The sequence below is a fragment of the Ochotona princeps genome, chromosome 15 (genome assembly GCF_030435755.1).
Source record: "Ochotona princeps isolate mOchPri1 chromosome 15, mOchPri1.hap1, whole genome shotgun sequence".
Classification (NCBI taxonomy): Eukaryota; Metazoa; Chordata; class Mammalia; order Lagomorpha; family Ochotonidae; genus Ochotona; species Ochotona princeps.
In genome coordinates, this window is record NC_080846.1 from 9,259,110 (window position 1) to 9,279,573 (window position 20,464).

A 20,464-nucleotide genomic window follows, 5' to 3' on the forward strand; every position below is an offset into this window, starting at 1 on the left:
AAGTTGCAGAATGAGGAGTAGGAGAGAGAAGATCTTCCATCAGCTGGTTCATTCCCTACATGGCTGTGGCTGCCAGTGCTGGTCCTTCTCAGATCAGCTCCCTGACTGTGACTCCTTAGCTCCTTTTGTGTGCTGTCCCTCTCAAGCAAGCCCTCATGATTGCAGCTGTCATGGGAACCAGTGTGGCATCCAGCCTGTCTGAGGCTCTCACTGCCCTGGTTCCTGTGTCCATGGCCCAGATGAGAAACTGAGGCTCCCAGAGGCTGTGTGCCTTACTGAGGTCACACGGGGAGAAAACAGATCCACCGCACAAAGTCAGAGATCAGCTGCATTTTCTTCTTTGGCTTTTTGTTTAAATCTCAAGATCATGGTAAACTTCTTCAGATGGAGCAGCATCTGGGTTGTGGCTCTGTGGAGGGAGGGACCCAGCCCTTGCATTTCAGTGCCCTGGCACTGCCTCACCTGTGGGTGGGGCTCCCTCCTCGGAGGAGTGCTGGGACCTTCGGAGTGTGGGGCAGGTGGGTTCCTCATTGCCCATGCTTCTCACTTCCCTTGCTGCTGGTACAGCTGGTCAGGCGATGGTTGGGCAAATGGCTCATCTGCACCAAAGTGCAATACTCTGCTGCCAAGCGCGGAGCTCTTTGCCCTGGTCTTCAGCCCCGGGGGGTGTGGTTGGGGCTACTGCCCATAAGCTTCCTTGGCAGGTTCTCAGGGTGCAGCAGGCATGGCCGGCTGCTGAGGGCAGCCACTCCTGTTGGACTGATTGAAGGCTGGGGAGCCTGGCCATCTCTGTGTCATGGCCCTCTGCCCCCACGGTTCTCCAGTCGGCAAGGACAGGTGGTGGCTGTCATTCAGGAGTTGGCCCTGAACACGGAGAGTTTTGCCAGCAGCTCTGGATTGGAGGTGGCCCCTAGCCTCTTTGGCTGAGGGACTGCAGCCTGACTCACAAAACACTAGGCAGGCACATCTCCAGCTGAGTCTTGTCTCCAAAATGTCAGGGATGGGGAGTGCACAGGAAAGCACAGAAATGCATCCTAGGCTACGTACCCGTGAGACTCAGACAGGCAAGGTGCAGCTGCCCCATGGCTGTGTTCTTTTCTTTTCGTTTTGTTTCGTTTTGTTTCGTTTCATTTTCTTTTCTTTTCTTTTCTTTCTTTTCAGATTTATTTATTTTTACTGGAAAGTCAGATTTTTACAGAGAGAAGGAGAGACAGAGCATAAGATCTTCTGTCTGCTGATTCATTCCCCAAGTGGCCGCAATGGCTGGAGTTGAGCTGATCCGAAGCCAGGAGCTTCTTCTGGGTCTCCCATATGGGTGTGCAGGGTCCTAAGATTTTGGGCCATCCTCCACTGCTTTCCCAGGCCACAGGCCGGGAGCTGGAGCAGCCGGGACATGAACCAGTGGCCATATGCCATCCTGGTGTGTGTAAGGTGAGGACTTTAGCCACTAGGCTACCACACTGAGCCTGAAGCCATGGTTGTTACAAAGCACAGCCATTGTTAATTCCAATAACCTTAGCAAGGGTGCTTTTGGACACATCACTCCTTGCTGGCCCAGCTTAGATTTTTTTGTAGGGTTGTTTGAAGCCATGCCGCGTGGGGGTGAATCCCACATATTCTGGCCAAGTCCTCTGACGTCTCTGGCCTTTGTGAAATGGGGATCAGAGCCGTTTCTCCTTCTTGGAGCCCTTGTGTGAATGACTCCCTGGAAAGACTGTGGCTCCAGGGCTGCCGTGCCTCGTTCCCCAGGTAGGTTCTCTGAAAGGACTCTGGCTTAGGTGCCATCTACTGGGAGAGGGGCGTGCCCCGACAGCATTCTGAACCAGTTACGCAAGTCAACTCTGGAGTGCCTCACTGAGCCGACTCATTGAGGCATGCCTCCCTCCTCGTGCCAGGGGTTAAAAAGGGAAATGCTCGTGCCCCATGCAAGGGTAAAGCGAAGCACAAAGTCAAGACCTGCGGGAGTGAGGTTGTGTGCTGTAGCAGGGCCGGATCCTGGCGGCCACCTCGGGGCTGCCAGGGGAGACAGCTGCCTGGGCTGCTGGAGGCCTCCGTGGTGTTTGGGGCAGAGGTAAGTGGGCGTGCTTTCTGCGCAAGAGATCCACTTTCAAGACTGTTTTCTGTGCTAGGCCATTTCCTGGCTCCCTCTCTTTATCTCCAAGTCTCTGTTCCTGGCTCTGCCGGCCACCTGCCTCCCCCAGTATGATCAGCTTCCAGGCTGATCTGGGGCTGGCCTCCCACCATGCTGCACTTGTTGTCTGGTCTTTACGTTCCATGAGACTGTGCTTTGCAGACACAGACACTCGAGTTCCAGGCCATGTGGGCAGCTGGGGTTGGTGATGTGGATGATGATGGTGAGGACCCAGGGAGGAGAGCTACGTGCTTGAGGTCCCAGGCACTGTGCTAAGTGCTTCCATGGGGAGGACTCTGCTAATAATAGTCCCGGATGGAGTTTATTGTGTGTGTCTGATAAGGTACTGAGCATTTCCAGTGGCCTTGGTCTGAGAGTCCCTCTGTAGGATTGTCACCGTTGTGACTGTTTCTAAGAGAAAGTGGTTCAGGGTAGGTGACTGACCAGCCTCTGTGGGTGGGCAGGTGGCTGCCTGAAAGGCTTGGAGACAGGACACATTCTATTCTGGATGCGTCCTCCTGGGTTTTCAGGTCTCCTCTTCACTCCCCTGGCCCTTCCACCCCTCTCCAGTACTGATTTATTTCCTTTTGTTGACTTAGAATTAGACTTAACTTGGTGCTGAGTTGGCTTAGCTGAATTAACATGGCTAGCTATTACTAGTTACGTGTCCGGTTTAGTTCCTCCTGGTTCTGGAAAACCTTAAAGGTTTCCTTTTCTGAAGGAAACCAGCAACGTTGTTATTCTCAGTATGGATGAGTAATGATGAGTATTGAGTATTGAGTATTGCTGACTGTTGTATAGATCACAGTGTAGTTCAATGCAGTCAACAAATCTTAGGGAAACGTTGTAGAGAGGAATAAGGGGAGAGGGAAGAGTGTGTGATAGGTGGGGGAGGTGGTGGTGGTATAAAATAGCCTTAAAATAAGATTGGAGTTAAGTTCCATTTCACCTGATCCAAAGCCACCTGATTTTTTTAACCTCTGTTTATTTAGTTGAAAGACAGAATTAGAGAAAGAGAGAGAGAGAGAGACAGCGAGCGAGCGTCCATCTGTTGGTTCACTCCACAGATAGCCGTAACAACTGGAATACTGGGGCCAGGAGCTTCTTCTGGGTCTCCCACATGGGTGCCAGGCATTTGGGCAGTCCTCTGTGCATTAACAGGGAGCTGAATTGGAAATGGAGCAGCCAGGCTTGAACCCAATTGGTGCCCAATTGAGATGCCATATGGCAGCACTGACCCCTCCTGTCTGGGCAGATGTGGCTCGCATCCTCTGTTCCCCAGCAGCACCTGTGTTTTGATGTCAGTTGTGGTACTTATCTGGAAATCTAGGAGAGTGGCCTTTTCTGGGTCCAGGGGGCCCCTCCTGGGCTGGGGCTCTGTCTCATGTGTTTCCTCCCCAAACACAGTGCTGAGATCACCTGGGACTTCATGGGAGGTAGAGCTTTGTTAACTCTCCCTACACACTTCCCTGACTATGCTGCTGACTGCTTCCCTAATTTCTGTGGCCCCATTGGACCCAGTTCTCTTTCAAATGCACATAAACATGCTTTAATTTGGACTAATAGGATGTGTGGAATCCACTGCCCTTTTACTTAATTTGTGCAATCAGATGAGGGTGCTGCTGAGTGCAGGGCGTTCTCATGACAGGGTGTGCAAAGTTTAAAAAGAGTCTGAGGATGGGCTGTTGACAGCACAGTACCTAGGCTTGGTTCAGATCGGATGGTCTCTCTTGGACCTCCATGACTGAATAGACAATGGACATTCCTTGTTCCATGTCCCATGGCTCTAGAAGCCTGGGGTCAAACATCAGCAAGGCCTGCGTCCTCTGAAACCTGCCACGGAGTCCTCCCTGGCTCCTGCTGGCCTTGGAATGTCTGTAGGCGGTCTTCAGCTCTGCTTGGCTTGTGGGTGCCTCACTCTGCTCCTCTGTTATCATGGGCCATGTGGGTTCTACATGGCGATGTTAGACGAATGGCAGTCACTTTGGGTAAAGGGCCCATCCAACTCCAGTGTGACCTCATCTGAGCTACATCTGCAGTCTTGTTTTCCTGGTGAGGTCACAAACTGGGAGTTAGGGCATCTACCCACCTGTTTTGGGCACAGATCAAGCTCAATCTGGGAGGGAATAAGAGAATCCTTGGGAGGCCTTGAGCACAGAACTCAGCACAAAACATAGCAGCAAACCTGGGCAACAACAAGCCTGCCATTTGCTTTGTCCGTACCATGAAGTCCCCGGGTAGAGGCCTTGGGCTGTTCCCCAAACATCTTAGAGTTTTGGGTTCCTGCCTGTGACCTGAATGGGGTGGCTGTGACTCCAGTGTTTTGACTCTGAAATGGAAAGAAGGACACCTCCCCCTTCCCAGGATGAGGTAAGACCACGTGTGTGCTGGAGGCACGTGGGGACACCAAGGTTCCTGTCCCTGCTCCCTGGAGCCTAGTGAGAATACTTGGCTTGTGTTTTCCCTTCACCCAGACCACTTGCACAGTTTGCTTTTCCTTCCTAAGGGGGAACAGACAGGCTCGCAGGTGCACCCAGCTGTGAGCAGCCTTGGATTTTCCAGAGCCCTGGATCACTTTGCAGTCAAATTGGAAAAAAATATATATATATATATTTTCCCCTCACTTGGGAGCCAAACAGAATTGCTTAGGCAAGGTCTGGATATGTATGGAAACTGTCCTAATTTTAGCCTTGCCTCACTCATGCCAGCTCAGAGAGTGCCGCTTTGGGTCAGGGCCAGGGATTAGGGAAGGTGCAGAGCCCGAGAGGGTCAGCTCGAGCACAGAAGAGCCAACTGCCAGAAAAAATATTGTGGACTCAGTGGAAATCCCAAGTGATCCAAAGGGACTAGGGTCTGAGGGAGGGACCAGTCACGAGCATGGATCAGGATCTAGCAGTAGCTTGGCTTGTGATTACATAGTAAATTGAAAGTATGTCATCGTGAAAATTTAAAGAAGGAAGAAGGAGGGAGGGTGGGAAATATCATTATGCTCTTAAAAGTATATATGAGATACATGACATCTTTTCCCTTTGTATAAAAAGAGAAAGAAAAGAAAATTACTAGTTTGAATGATGAGTTCATGCTGTACCAGTTCAAATCCCAGCTGCTCCACTCCCTCTTGAGCTCCCTCACGAGCACCTGGGGGGCTTGGCAGTGTGGCCTAGTGGCTAAGGTCCTCGCCTTGATCCCATATGGCTGCTGGTTCTAATCCCAGCAGCTCCACTTCCTCTCTGTCTCTCCTCCTCTCAGTATATCTGACTTTGTAATAAAAATAAAACAAATCTTTAAAAAAAAAAAAAAAAAAAAAAAAAAAAACGAGCACCTGGGAAAGCAGTGGAAGGTGGCTCTAGCTCTGGGAGACCTGGAAGAGGCTTTGGGCTCCTGGTTTCAGTCTGGACACACCTTGGTGGTTGTGGCCATTTAGGGAGTGAGCCAGCAAGTTCTACGATTGTCTTTCCCTGTCTCTCCTGTAGGGATGGAATTCAACCTTGGATGGGGGTCATGGAATCTCACTTCTGGTGCTCAAAGTCTCACTCTACCTAGGTCTGCATTTTTCAGAATTCCCTACACCAGCTAAGACCCTTAGCCTTATTAGAAAAACCATGTACTTTGGGCTCAGCGTGGTAGCCTAGTGGCTAAAGTCCTCACCTTGAATGCGCCAGGATCGCATATGGACACCAGTTCTAATTCCGGCCACCCCACTTCCCATCTAGCTCCCTGCTTGTGGCCTGGGAAGGCAGCTGAGGATGGCTCAATGCCTTGGGGCCTGCACTGACGTGGGAGACGTGGAAGAGGCTCTGGGCTCCTGGCTTCAGATTGGCTCAGCTCCAGCTTTGCGGCCACTTGCGGAGTGAACCATTGGTTGGGAGATCTTCCTCTTTGTCTCTCCTCCTCTCTGTATATCTGACTTTGCAATAAAACTAAAATAAATCTTTTTTTAAAAAAGGCATGTACTTCCAGCCAATCAGGATTACTTCCATGTTCGTGCCACACTCCCACCAATCAGGCGGCATCCTTGTTCGCACCATTTTAGACTCTGTAAATCCCCTCTCCTCTGCAGCAGCCACCGTTTTCCTTTTCTCCCAAGTCACACCTGACAATGAAATCTCTGTGTGACTCATGCTATGTTGGGTGAAGATTTTGACCTTTCTTTTGTTGCCAAGAAACCCAACATCATCTCTCTCTCTGTAGCTTTTCAAATATATATGTATTTGTGTGTGTGTGTGTGTGTGTATATATATTATATATATATATATATATATATATATATATATATATATATATATCCCTCTCACTGTCCCTGGTTCTAAGTGCTCTTTTCCGTGTCCCCCCATGTGGAATCAGCCATTCCCACTCTGATTTCTGGCATCTTTTCTGCTTCTTTGGAAGTCCTCATAGCAGCTCATTTTGCTTTGAGATTAATCCAGGTACCTTGCTTTCTCTGTTCATTTTGAAGAACCGTGATCATTGTCATGTCATGTGATGGGTCTGCCCTGGAGTGGACAGGCCTGATGTTAGAAAGGGACGTTAAAGAAATACATTTAAGGAAATACAAGCACATCCTTGGGTGGCTTTCACCTGGAGGAGGGACAGACAAGTCCTGGAGTGCTACTAGGGGTGTGCTGGGGGGCCCACACACGTGAGGTTGTGGTGGTGTTTTAGATGTGATGGATGGACCTCATGTTAGCCTGGACCTCAGCTAGGCCAGTTCATGGCAGGAATTATTGTAGAGTTGTAGACACAGGATGAACCCTTCACATCATCACGCCTTGTGTGTTTGGAAGAATGATGTTCATGGCAAACAATTTTGCATGAATAGTTGGTGGCCTGTTTTAGTATGTGGACCTAAACTACCGATGAGTAGCATACTATGCCTATTGTGTGCTGGAGCATCCCACATTACAGGGTGGGTTTCCACGTGCCCGTGGGTGTGTGGGAGCTGCACTGAGTGAGCGTCCTGCCGAAAACAGGTCATTGGTGTGCATTTCTGGGTTGCTCTGCATTCAGAACAGGTTGAAAAGTACCACAGTTTTATGTTTGGGAAGCTGCTGTGCAGGACATTGCAACATCAGCTGGGTTCAGCTCCACTCTGCTTTGTCTACTGTTGCTAGTAACACAGCGTCAAACACAGAGTAACTTACAGAGATAATCAGTTTTGTTGGATCATAGTTGTGAAAGTTCAAAGTTGAGGGGCTGAATCTGGTGATGCTTTGTCTCTTTTTTTCCAGTGTTTTGCTTGTCTATTTTTATCTAACTGAAAGAGAGAGAGATAGAAATATCAATGTTCCATCTACTAGTTTTCTCCCCAGAAGCCTGCAACAACCAGAATTGGACCACCAGGTCAGAGCCAGGAGCCATAGATTCTGTTCTGCTCTCCAGTGTGGATTGCAGGGGCCCTAAACACTCGAGCCATTTATCACCACCTTCCCAGATATATCCTGGTATGAGTAGATTGGAGATAGAACAGCCAGGACTCAAATGAACATTCTGTTTTGATGCCAGTATTCCATGCAGCAGCGTAATGTGCCATACCAGTGTCCACCCCTGGTGGTCCTTGTGGACAGAGTTCTGTCCAGCAGCACCAGACAGCAGGCACCCAAAGCCTGGCCACACTGACTTATATAGCAGATTCATTCGAGATGAGCCATGAACCGAGTTATCTGTTGGTTAATCCATTTGTGAGGACAGAACCCTTGCCAGCTCTTCATATTTCACAGAGGTGTTCAATTTCAGCAGGAGTTTCAGAGGACAAACCATAGTCAGATCATAGCAGCTCCTCCTTTGAATGGTGAGAAAGAAAAGGCACAGGTAGACCAGGTGACCAGGAGCAGTTGGGCCAACACTTGGAACTTCAACTGAGTCTGTCCGTCTTGTCCACCCATCTCATACTAGGCAGAGCATATGCCAGATTTCCCAAACACTTGAGCCCTTTATCCACGTTATTTCCATTAATCCCACTAACAATTTTGAGTTGCAAACACTGTTATTACTTATTAAGCTGAGACTGGAGGATTTGAAATAACTTGCTCAGTTTCGCCCTGCTGGTAAGAAGTGGATCCAGTGATTCAGCATAGCCCATCCTCTGACACTGACTTGGGCCAGGGTCCTGCAGACCCACCAAGAGGAGCTCATGTGATCAGCAGTGGAAACACATACAAGGATGTGATACCCTGGGCCCCTTGTGAGCACAGCAGCAGAAAACGAGTTGCCCAGGCCAACAGGCCAGCCTCCTGCGCTGGGTGCAAGTGTTCTGGGCAGTGGGATGTCTCCAACTCTGTCCATGGATCCAGGCCCAGTGAAAGGCAGTTTGGTCTCTGAGCTGAGGGAGCAGCCCCAGCTGGCTGGGTGAGTCAGAGCAGAGCCCAGAATAGAAGCCAGAGGGCATGTGTGCAAAGGCCTTCTCTTCTCAGGCATTTGTGCTTTAGGATTGATGATTAAGCCCCCATACGTAACAGTGTTTGCAGACTGCTTTATGATCATTTATTAGCGTCTCCTGGCAACAGCTCCCCAAGTTAACCATGTCCATCCAGCACAGAGTAATTAGCGCTGGATCCACCCTGAGCCCCTTGTTAGCTCATCCGTTCATTCATTTATCTGTTCATTCATGAGAGCCCCTTTCTCAGGCTGCTCCTTTGTGGGTGATGTGATGTTTGGCATTCTTTCTTGCTGGGAGTAACACATATACGATGAAAAAGGGCGTGGTGCTCCTGGTCCATCAGCAAGAACAGCCCTCTTTATCGAGGCCATCAAGCTGTATGAGGACAAGAGCTTTGTTCATGTTCATGCCTAGAAGAATGCCCGGCACATAGTAGGTGCTCTGAGTGAATGGACTAGTGTCCACTGTGTATTGGGCCCCATGGGAGGCGCTTTTCCGTCCTTTGGTCCAGCACCCTGTGTGCGCCCATCCGACGTTGCTGAGAACTGGCTGGGGTGCTCACTATGATTGTAAACATTGCTGCAAGCACTTGCAGTGACACAGAGTCCTCCTCTTGACCGAATGATGTTGCTCCTCTTATCCTCCTTCCTCAGAAGATGCTCAGAGAGGCTATGGAACTGGTCCAGAGTCACAGGGACCCTTGAGTCTGAGGCTGTCTCCTTAGCTCTATGCTAGGGGGCTGCTGGACACAGTAATCAGTGGAGTGGAATGCTGTGCAGCGCACCGTCCAGTGGAGGAGTCGGTAGCTGCAGGTAACTGTTGAGCACTTGAAATATGGCTGTTCTCTGGAAACTGGGTTTTCACCTCGTTTAATTAAACTTAACTGGCCACATGTGGCTGGTACTACCCTGCCGAAGAACACAACTGCCTACTGTGCTATCTCTTAATAGTAATAATAAATAAGAGCTAACATTAATTGAATGCTTATTATATGCTAAACATTTCTTTTTCATATGCTTTGCAGGTAGGATGGATTAACAAGGGGAAGTGCTACTTTCAGTCCCGGGAATGGAAAAGGCAGTGCGGGCGGCTCTTCCCCAGGGAGGGGCTCTGCCCAAGTTTTCGGTTGTGTCTGTTTTCCATGCTTACAGCAGTGGATGTTGCCCTGAAAGAGAGAACCTCTGTATTTGAAGAGTTCTTCAGCCCTAAGTGCTGTGCTGTCCACTTTATTCTCTGCTCAAATTGTATGCAGGTTTGAGAAGTTAACTGCTCCCATCAGGTGACTGTTTTGAAAGCAGTTATGCACATGGGTGAAATTGTGTTGTCACTTTGAAAACAGTATTCTTAGCAAGCAAATGAAACAAAGCCTGCCTCTCAGTGTTCCTGTGAATATTTTGCGGCTGGGGTACTAAGGAAGGAGGGCTCAGCTTAGTGATTTGCAGTCTCATTTTACTGATCCCAGCTGTGCCCTTCCTTGAGGGTGGGTGAGAGAGAATGGGTTCTGTGTTGCACTCGGGGTTGTGCAGTGTTGTTCTGCAGAGCAGTGGAGGCACAGGACACTGCGTTCTGTTAGACACACAGGTCAATACCGCTCTGTAAAGGAAATGCACCTGCATGTGTCCTGTGTCCCCCTGGGGCTGTCAGCTGCGCCCCTAGCACCTTCATCAACTGTGAACTGTTCTGGAATCCCACTGAGGAGCAGAGCTGGGCTGAAGGTGATTGAGGGAGGCGCAAGAATGAGACTGAGAGGTCCAAGGGGCGAGGCCTATCACTGGCTTTGTCCAGACATGGGCAGAGACTCTGCAGGGGCAGTTTGAATCTGAGACTGAGAATTCTTGCACTTTGTTTGACCTGTTAAATTCACATTCCTCCATTGCTCTCTCAGGGAGGTCATAGCACTTCCAGAATCAACCTTAACCATCTATCCATCCATCTATTCATCCATCCATCAACTTTCTCATTCACCCACCCACCCATACATACATACACTCACTCACCCACTCATCCATATACCCCATTCACCCATCCATCCATCCACCCATATAACCACACACCCACCCATCCATTCATCCAACCATTCATTCATCATTGGCATCTCTAGGTGTGGAACTGAGTATAAATGTATCGTCAACAGGGCTTGGTCCCTGCCTTCGCATCCTCAAAGCACTGCCAGGAGGCACTTACATGGGTGGGCAGACATTGTTTCATGGGTGGGAAAGATGCTTGGATGCTGCATATGCCAGGGTCAAGAACAACTTACCCATGTAGCTCTCCCAGAAACGTGAAGCCAGGATGGTTTATTTATTTTCCCTCTTATCTTTGTGTGTGTACATTTTGTCTTTGTTGTAACTTGGAGTGCTCCGTGATATTCAGTATCAACTTTATTGCATCTGTACTGTCACCCTCCTGAGAGTAGGGCTCTGTGTCCTCCCTGGGACCTTCTGTGGGAACCGTGAATTCCCTCCTGAGGCTTACTGTGGAGGAATCCATTTTCTGGAACACAATTCCATGATCTTGGGCAATTTAATTCACCTTTGTGCCTCACTTTTCTCATCTGTATGAGGATAATAGGATAATAATAGAAATATCTTGTGGGATTAATATGGATTAAAGGAGATTATTCAGGTAAAGCTTGGCACAAGGTACTTGTTACCTCTAATATGATAGGAAGCTGTAAAAGCAACATTTATCATCAATATTGCTTTGTCTGTTTTTAACTTCTGGTTACATTTTTGACCGTGAACTATCCCTTCTTCATTTGCAGAATTGTTAAAAAAAGAGCTTGTAATTTACAACATCATGGGGGAACCCCGAGGACATGTAAGTGAGCTGTGGTTGGAACCCAGTCCTGTCTAGACATCGTGTCTGTCTCCACACTCCCTCTCCTGGGACACAGGTGTGCTGCTGGGAGTCACTGTCATCCCTGGCCCTGGGGCTGCAGCTTCAGCACTCAGTGTGTCAGGGAGGCCTGTGTTCCAGTTCCCAGATCACAGCCTCGGACTTGGGAGATGCCATCTCAAGGTGACTGCTGAGAGATGACTATCATCCCCCTTCCCTGAAATCACCTTCCGTATCCTGCATGACAAAGTTCAGAGGTCACTCGCCCTCGGAAGGCTTCTACACGCTCTGCTCCTCTGGACGCTCCCAAGCACGGCAAGTGCAGCTGACCCCGTGTATCCCTGGATTTTTGCATCTTTGGATTCAGCCAATCTTATATTGACAACCAGAAAACAATATCACATATCAACATGAGACAGTTTCTGGTTATTATTGCCTCAGCAGTAAAGCATAGCAAATATCTATACAGCATTGTGATTGCGTTTATGTTTATAAGTAGAAATGGTCTAAAGTATGTAGGGGGATGTCTGCAGCTTCTGTACAAACACCCACCCACTGCACTGTAAGGGTTTTGAACACCACTGTGGATTTTGCTATTCATGTGGGTGCTGGAACTAGTCCACCCGTTGAGTATCCAAGGCCAGTTGTGGAGGTTTCCAGTGGTCCTGTTCTGCTTTGTGAAACTCCTGCTTGGAGCTGTGTCCCTAATGTCTCCTTTGGGGTTGGCAGAGGTGGAGGTGGGGAGTGATGCTGTGTTTTCCAGCTACTTCTAGCCATCCTGGAGAATAGAGGATGTTTCTGTGTTAGAAACTTCTGGTTCTCATCCAAATCTAATTTTCTGCTTCTAATTTTCTTCTGGGCACATGGGAACACTGCCCTCCTCTGCCCCTTCTGAATTAGGCAGGGCCATGTGGCCACATCTGAATGATGGGCAGTGGGCTATGTGAGTTGCAGGACTCAGCTCTCTCATTTATTTGCTGGTTCAAGAACCACTGGGTTTGGGTCAAGGGATTGGAGGAGGATTGGGCATTGATATCGAGTGCCAGGTTGAAGGTGCTGGTCCTGTGGCCCTGTTCCCTCAGAGTAGCACTGACAAAACAGCCATGTTGGTGTGCCCATTTTATAGGTGAGGAGTCTGAGGCTTAGTGAGGTTAATTGTATGCCCATGTTCATTCAGGCTGCAGGTCCAGGTCTGACTAATCCTATGATAACATGCTGTTATTGTTCCTAATGGTAGTTGCGGTTGATTGTGTCTGTGTCTGTGGGGTGGGTTGGGACAGTGGTGGGATGAGGGTTAGGCATATGAAATCTGCTAACAGGGTTGCAAGGGTTGGTTCCTTTTGTGGAGTAGTTGACAGTGTTGGTGAAAGTTGACATCCTTCGTCCATGTGGCGATGGTCACTAAGGCGGTAGAGACAGGTTGGCCGTCATCTCTGCAGTTCTCACATTTCCCTGAATACGGGAATAGGGAGAGACTCTCAAGTCTCGGCTGTGCTTACCATCCTCATAGATAGGAGTTAGGAGGGTGGAAGAAAAGGAGGAGGCAGAGAAATGTCTGAGGCTGAGGCTGCCTGGGTGATGCTGCGTCCTTAGTTGCTCTCAGGCCAGGAGGCCTTGCAGCTCCATCCACCATGGAGGTTTGGGATGAGGGCTTCTGAGAGAAAGCTCACCCTCCCAGGGCCCTGCTCAGAGGTGTGGGTTGTGCCACAATGGCCATGGAGGCTGTATACCCAGTTGGTAGCGGTCAGGCTCGAGTGGTCCATCATCCAAGCTGCTGCTTATGCATGTAGGAAGATGCACCATCCTGGGCATTAGGAGCAGATGGAACAGGTGGTTAACTCAGGAAGATCAAGTCTGTGGGCTGATGTCCTGGGCCAGTTGTTCTTGTCACGGGGGTGTGACCTTGCCCAAGCTCTTGACGGATGTTGGTCCTCAGAACAACTCCTGTGAAGTCTGCAGGATACTGCTGCCCTCTCCCCAGCCTGGGAGACCGTGTGCCAGAGAGCTGGATGGCTCTGCAACCACCCTTGCTGTGGGCGGGGAGATGGACTGTACATTAGGACATTGCAACTCCAGACCACCTGCTAGGACCACTCCTGCAGGGCCTTCTCCTCTCTGAGCCACAGCTCTCTTTCAACACCTGTTGTATGTGCCCAGCCTTGTGTTGAGATGATAAGCATTATCTTACCTATATCTTGTTTCCAACCCTGGGGGGGTGGGTCTCTTTTCTTTGATTTAAAACATTTTTAAAACTTGTGAACTTTTAATCATAGAATATATGTAATCCTACCTGCTCCATCTTAACCTGTTTTTAGTTTTTAGGTCTGTAAAGTGTGTGCACCTTGTTTTACAACCAATCTCTAGAGCTTGTTTGATGTTGCAAAAGTGATACTTTATACTGATTGGACAGCGCTTGTGTACCACCCACTTACTCATCCAGGGGGAGCACCATTTTCTATGATTTTTCCTCTCTAGGTGCCCCATGTGAGTGGCATTAAACAGTATTTGCCTTCTGCAACTGTCCTATTTGTCTTTGCTTCATGTTCTCAGGAATCCTCCCTGTTTCAGCCTGTAACAGATGCCCTGCTTCCAAAGGCTGAGCTGTATGCTGTGGTGTGTACATACTTCGCACCTTCTTTGTTTCATCTCATTCACTCACCCCTCGTGGCTTTAACCAACCATCCACCAGGGCTTGCTTCTTGCCTTGCACTTGTATTTTGTTGGTCGCTTCACACCAGGATTCCACAGCTGGATTTAAAGTCTGGTCTCCATTTGACCCTGGTCTTCAGGCTTTTTCTTACTTCTGAGGCTCCTCTAGTTCTGCAGTTGAGAAGAATTTCGAACCACAAAATACTTTTTGTAAAAGGCCAAGTGAAAAAAAAAACTTCTGAAGACTTATTTGTTTATTTGAAAGTCAGGAGTTACAGGGAGGGAGGGAGAGAGGGAGAGAGAGAGGGAGGGAGAGGGAGAGAGGGAGAGGTCTTTTATCCATTGTTTCACCATCCCCAGATGTCTACAATGGCCAGGACTGGGCAAGAGCTTCTTCCTGATGTCCCATGTGGCTGGCAGGAGCCTTTGCCTTTGCATGGAGCTCAATTGAAAGTAGAGCAGCCAGGACTCATACTGGCGCCCACATGAGATGCTGGTATTGCAGGAGGTAGTTTTACCGACTTAAGTCACAATGTTGGTACTGGAGAAACTTCTCGAATTGCTGTTCGAGAACGCTTCAGTTCCTCCCAGCGCATGGTTCTCCTTGGTGTTGCTTCAGCAGTGACTTGGTGGGTGGTCCCTCGCAGCCCCAGGTGTGTAAGGGAGGACTTGGGACAGAAAAGATAGAGCACTGTGCTAAGGGGGCCAGGGTTCTAGCCTTGGGCTGAGTGTGTCCTCTGCAGGCAGAAGGTCTGGCCCCATCTCGGCAGGGAAGTGTGTTAATACAGGTTTCATCAGGCTTGGGATGATTTTGGACTCAGTGAGCCTGCGCCTTTGTCTGAGTCCCTCCTGGCCATGGCACTTTGCTGTGGGGGCCTTGTGGGACCTCGTTCGCCTCAGAAGCCATAGTGACAGCCTTCTGTTTCTATCCTGTTGGTGCTCATACTTTTCCCCAAATTTACTTTATCTACTGAATGTACTTCTACTTTGCTGGTTCGTAAGCTCCTTGTGTTCACAGTTCTAACAGTGACTGTCCCGGTGAATGTTTGGTGTGATGGTTAAGGCACTGTGTGGGACACTCTCATCCTACGTGAAAGTGCTTGCTTTGATTGCTGCTACTCCTGATTCCCATTTGGCTTCCTGTGCATGTGCATCCTGGGAGGCAGCGCACGATGGCCCAAGTACCCGAGTCCTGGCTGCTTCTGTGGAAGACCTGGACTGAGTTTGCTGATCCTGGCTTTGTCCTGGCCCAACCCTAGCTGTTGAGGACAGAATCGGGAAATATTTCTCTTTCCTGCCTACTCATTTAAGCCTTTTCAATAACATGAAAATAACTAAATAAAACGATCAGATTTAGAGAGAGAGAGAATGAATATCTTCCGTCTGCTGGTATGTTCTCCAGAAGGTCACAAAAGTTGGGTTGTACCAAATCCAGGAGCCAGGAGTTTCATCCTGGTCTGCTACATGGACGCAGGGGCCAAAACACTTGGACCCATCCTCTGCCATTTTTCCCATATGGGTTAGCAGGGACCTGGATTGGAAGTGAAGCAGCTGGGACTAGAGCTCACATGTACATGGGATGCTGGCATTGCAAGCAGCAGCTAAGCCTGATGAGCCACAGCACTGGCCTCAGTTAAAAAAAAAAAAGGCTGTCTTAAGACCCCATTTTGACGCGAGTGTGTGTATGCAGCTACAACATCATTATCATGAAGCAGACTTGAGCTTGTAAGGTCGGCTCTACTGGTGCCAGTCATTTTCTCCCAAGCCTGGAGCCTGAAAACAGCTTCCCAGGTGCACAGGGGCACAGGTGGTGGTATGGAAAGTAAGTGTTGCGGTGTTAGATGCTGGAGACAGTCCAATCCATCATAGCTTTCTGTGTAAAAGAAGCATTTTACTCACTAAGAGCATTGATTACCAAGAACATTGATTTGTTTATAAAAATTGTAAACAAACAAAACAGAACAAAACTTAACTGAGTGCTTCCTTAGTGTCTTTACTGAGAAATTAGTTGTAGTTCAACACTTGGGTTATCTCAGTTCCTACAGGTGCACACCTGCTAGGGTTATTGGCAGCTCCCATCTCTGGAGGACCAGCCTCCTAGGGCTTCCTTGCTGTTTGGATACCAAAAGGTCATCATGAATTTCATGGATTTTCTCCTGCCCTGGAAGACTGCTTTCCTTTTGGTCTCCAGCTCAGAATAAAAAGAGCCATGTTAGCCAGGAGGTGAGCTCCCAGATGCTGCCTGTGAACTTGGACTTTTTAAGATGTCAGTTTAGCTTTTTCTGTTTACCACAACTAAAGGCCAAGGGAGATAATGAGACACAAGTTCCTTCTGACTGCTCACCTTAAAGGTACCTTGTCTGTTTTTCTGGATGCGTTCAGGTAGAATCGGGTGCTGGTGGAGGACCTGTCAGGTGCCAGGGAGGGTGGGATGCATGTGAGTGCAAAGCCTTGCAAGCAGCTAGTGCCCAGCCTGTGTCCTGTGCCATGGTTCTTTACCTGCCACCACGGGGCTGAAGGAGCCTCGTCCAGCTTATGCTTTGTGCTGGCTGTGCACAGACCCTGTAACTGCTTTGTCTGTTTGTTTTCAGGTAGTATTTTATGTATTCAAAAGGCAGAGTGACAGAGAGGCAGAGGGAGACCTTTCGTGGACTCGTTCACTCCCCCAAATGGCTGTAGTGGCAGGGCTGGGTCAGGCCATTTCTGGGAGCCTGGATCTCCCACCTCGGTTGCCAGGGTGCAGGGATATGAGTCATGTTTTTCTGCCTTCTGAGGAGTAGTAACAGGGAGGTGGATGGGAAGGAGAACATCTGGGACCTGAATTGGTGCTCGGACGGGGTGTCCGCATGGCAGGTGACAACTTAACTCGGTGTGCCACGAGGCCAGCCTCGTGGGGCTCACGTCCGATTCACAGTTCTGCTGGATTCTCCTTCAAAGTTGTGTTCTGTTGTTTGCTGAGGACTGAGAGATGTGCCTTCTCCATGAATGACTCAGAGGAGCATGTGGGACCACGAGGATTCATCGACGCCCCCTAGTTTAGACCTTACTCTGGCCTGGAGATGAAATAACCGCCTAAACTGGCGTCTGGAACCATGGTTGTTCTAGGCACTGATTGCATCAACATCGAGTATTTTTAAACAGAAGCAAATTGATGTGGCCCTATTGTGGTTGTGAATGATTCTTAAAATGACCTAAATAGATGCAAATATGAAAGGAAGTTTAAATACACTTGCAACCCTGTGAGCCGAACACATTAAAACATTGGGTGGAGATAACTCTTGCCTAAAGGATGCTGTGGCTGGCTGGCTGGAGGACATCTTAAAGAAGTGTGGCCAGCAGAGTTCAGAGGTAGTCACACTGCAGTACTCTGGTAGAACTCTGTCCATGGAACATTCTGAAACTTCTTTAGTGGATGCTTGCCACTTTTCCATTGCATGTCCCTTCACCCTGTCCCTCCCAGCTCAAGGGTAGAGATCCTTCCACCTGTATCACTCTAGGTGCCAGGGCAGGGCTGCGTGCCCTCAAGGATGCCAGCAAGCAGTGCTGAGCTAAGCTGCAACTCAACGCCAAGGCGGGTCCTGGCATGTTCTCTTAGCCGTGTGTGATCTTCAGCTTTCTCATGGGAGATAAAGGGTACAACAGGGAAGAGAGAGTGAAATGTCCTGTGCTGTTTCCACAAGGACTCGTAGCAGAACTTGAGAGTGTGGGCAGCTGTTTCTGTTTTGTTTGCAACCTGAGGTTTAGTACTCAGTACATTTTCATTGAATGGCTAGGTAAGGGGTCCCTTTCCAAACCTCGTTTTCGTCCTCTTTGAGAAATGAAACAGTAGTGGTATCAAGGGTGCTCTGGGCCTTTCCAAAAAAAGCCCATGAATAAGCTCCACCCCTGAGATTTGAGTTCATCACAGCTTGGTTGAAATTTGGTACCCACCGTTCTGAAAGCGAAGTTCCTGCATGTGCTGGCCAGAGTGAAGGCTTCCGGCCTCTCGCCTCTCAGGTCTCTTGGAGAAGTAGAGCGTGGATGGAGCAGTTAGATTGTTGGGGTCCTCTACATTTTTCACCTGTTCATCCTTCAAGATTCACCATTTCCAGAAACACTTCCCCGAGTGCCCACTCTGCTGCATTGCAGTGGGCCTGCTGCTGGGCTTCCGTAGCACCGCCATCAGCCTTGGGCTCGTGCAGTTTACCTGAACCAGTGTGGTCACCCCCAAGTACCTTCCCTGACCTCTTGTGTCCTATGTGCCCATCATATCTGAAAGCTGGGGGATTGTCTATCCAGAGTGCTTGAAGCCAGACGCGTTTTGGATTTCCGATGCTTATTACTCCTTTTCTGATTTTTGAATATTTGCTGCGTCTCCCAGGATTGGTTTGGCTCCTGCACAGAAAGCTGCCCAGAACATCTTTTTATTAGATTGCCCTTTTTCATTTTCTTTCTTTCTTTTTAAAAATAAACCAGAGATACTTGGAAGGGAAAAGTGATTTATTCTTCCTTTGTAATTAGCTTTGATGATTAGACTCTCATTTCCATTATGCTTTATTTTCACTTTCCTGAAACTCATCAAGTGGCCTCTTCTCCGTGAAGGTTACTCTTCCAGAGAGTAAGCGAACTTGATGAGAGCACGGGGGGATTTACTTCACATCTTTTTAGAGAAATAGGAAGTGCAAGGAGGACGAAGGCTTCTGTGAACGGTGGGGGAAAGGTCGGTGCTGGGGCAGCCGAGGGGGGCTTCTGTGCTGGGAGCTGGAAACAAGCCAGGGCGCTGCTGGGGCCAGATGTGCGCTTGTGATTTTGCATGCACGGCGAAAGTCATTAGTAGACACTTTTGTTCTGGAATTTGTTTTATAGTTAACAAAGCGTCTTGCCCAATCCCTGGTGGCTTGTCTTCTCTGCGCCCAGGACAAGATTGGTTTCTTGGTATGCATGGTAATAATGGCATTCATCAGGTCTGGCTGGTGATATGTTAGCTCCTTGAATATGATGCTCATCTTTTTATTTTATTTTTTTTTTTTGGACACAGAGGGTAGACAACTTAATCTTCTGTTCAGCATCTAACTGGAATGTCCCGCGAGGCAGGCCTGGGCAGCTTCCTGACCACCTGCTGCCCTCCCCCTGCCTGCTGAGACCTTCTGGGTGCAGTTTCAGTTTTGTCCTTGCTGCTTCTTGTTCACAGCTGAACAGAGAAGTGTTCTTGGGAATGCCGGGGGGGTTGGGAGCAGTGAGCAGAAGGAAGGGCTCCCAGTCATCCATTCAGTGAATACCCTCTGCCTCCCCAGGGCGGTGCTGAGCACAGATACAAAGGCTTCGTCCATGTGGGCATGCTCTTGGTACCAAGCTCTTTGCAAACTGGCACATAGGAGAAAGCAATTGCTATTTTGTTTCCTTTTTTATGGCCCAGCTATCTTTGGCGTGTGTAGGCATCATTACAGAATTCTCTCAGCAACCTGTGAGGCAGATATTGTTAGAGATAATGTTCTTATACATACGGACATGTGTGTGTATATACATATGTGTATATATATATAGACACACTCGTGTCTGTGAACATCACACTGGTGTGTGGTGTTTTGCACAACACTTTGAACTATGAAATTACGCAGCCCGAGTTTGAAGATTTTTCTCTTCCCATCTCTCCACGATGCTCAGCAGAGAACTTACATGTTCACAGATTCGTGTTTCCTGCTATTGAATGAGGATAGTGTGTGTGTGTTTGGGCAGGGGGGGATGCCGCTGGTTAGTGGGTAACATTGAGTTGGTTGCTTGGATGCACAAATGCACCCTGCACCACACTGAGGCTCCCTCTGGGTTCTGAGCTGGTCTGCCCGGCCCTGGAGTTACTGCTGCGTTCAGCCCCTGCAGGAAGATGACGCGCGTGAGCCAGAGAATCTGGAGAGTGAGCAGCATGCTCCCTGCTTCCCACCACCGAAGCGTGTGCCCTGAGATGTCCCGGGACCTTGCCAAGTCTCAGTTTACTCATTTCTGAAACCACAGTGGTGTCGCTTTCTTTTTTGACCTCCCCCTTTGCTTCCTGGAGACTGTTCACCTGGCCCCTGGATTATTACTGTGACCCTTGCCTAGCATTCTCAGTCTCCTCTACCTGGCTCTGCTTTTACACCTATCACCTGCTAGCACACTTTGTTTTGCTGGCTTTAGCGACATGCTACTCTCATTGGAATATAACTTCAGTAGGCGACAGAGTGTTACATGCTTTTTTTTTTTTTTTTCTTTTAAAGATTTGATTGTTATTGGAAAGCCGGATATACAGAGAGGAGGAGAGACAGAGAGGAAGATCTTCCTTTTGTTGATTCATTCCCCAAGTAAGCCGCAACGGGCCGGTGTGTGCCGATCCGATGCCGGGAACCAGGAACCTCTTCCGGGTCTCCCACGCGGGTGCAGGGTCCCAAAGCCTTGGGCCGTCCTGGACTGCTTTCCCAGGCCACAAGCAGGGAACTGGATGGGAAGTGGAGCTGCCG

At 49.0% G+C, this 20,464-nt stretch overlaps 1 protein-coding gene across 4 annotated transcripts in view; it reads left to right on the forward strand.

Moving 5' to 3' along the window:
- The window catches only part of LARGE1 (LARGE xylosyl- and glucuronyltransferase 1), a 460,854-nt gene that overhangs the window by 43,335 nt on the left and 397,055 nt on the right, over positions 1-20,464 (forward strand). Inside the window, exon 1 of one of the 4 annotated variants that reach the window (XM_058673506.1) lies at positions 1,951-2,071. The exons of the other annotated variants lie outside the window; for them this stretch is intronic. The gene's annotated coding sequence lies outside the window, so the exon portion shown is untranslated. Of the gene's footprint in view, positions 1-1,950; positions 2,072-20,464 lie in introns of those variants that run through there. 4 annotated transcript variants of the gene reach the window in all.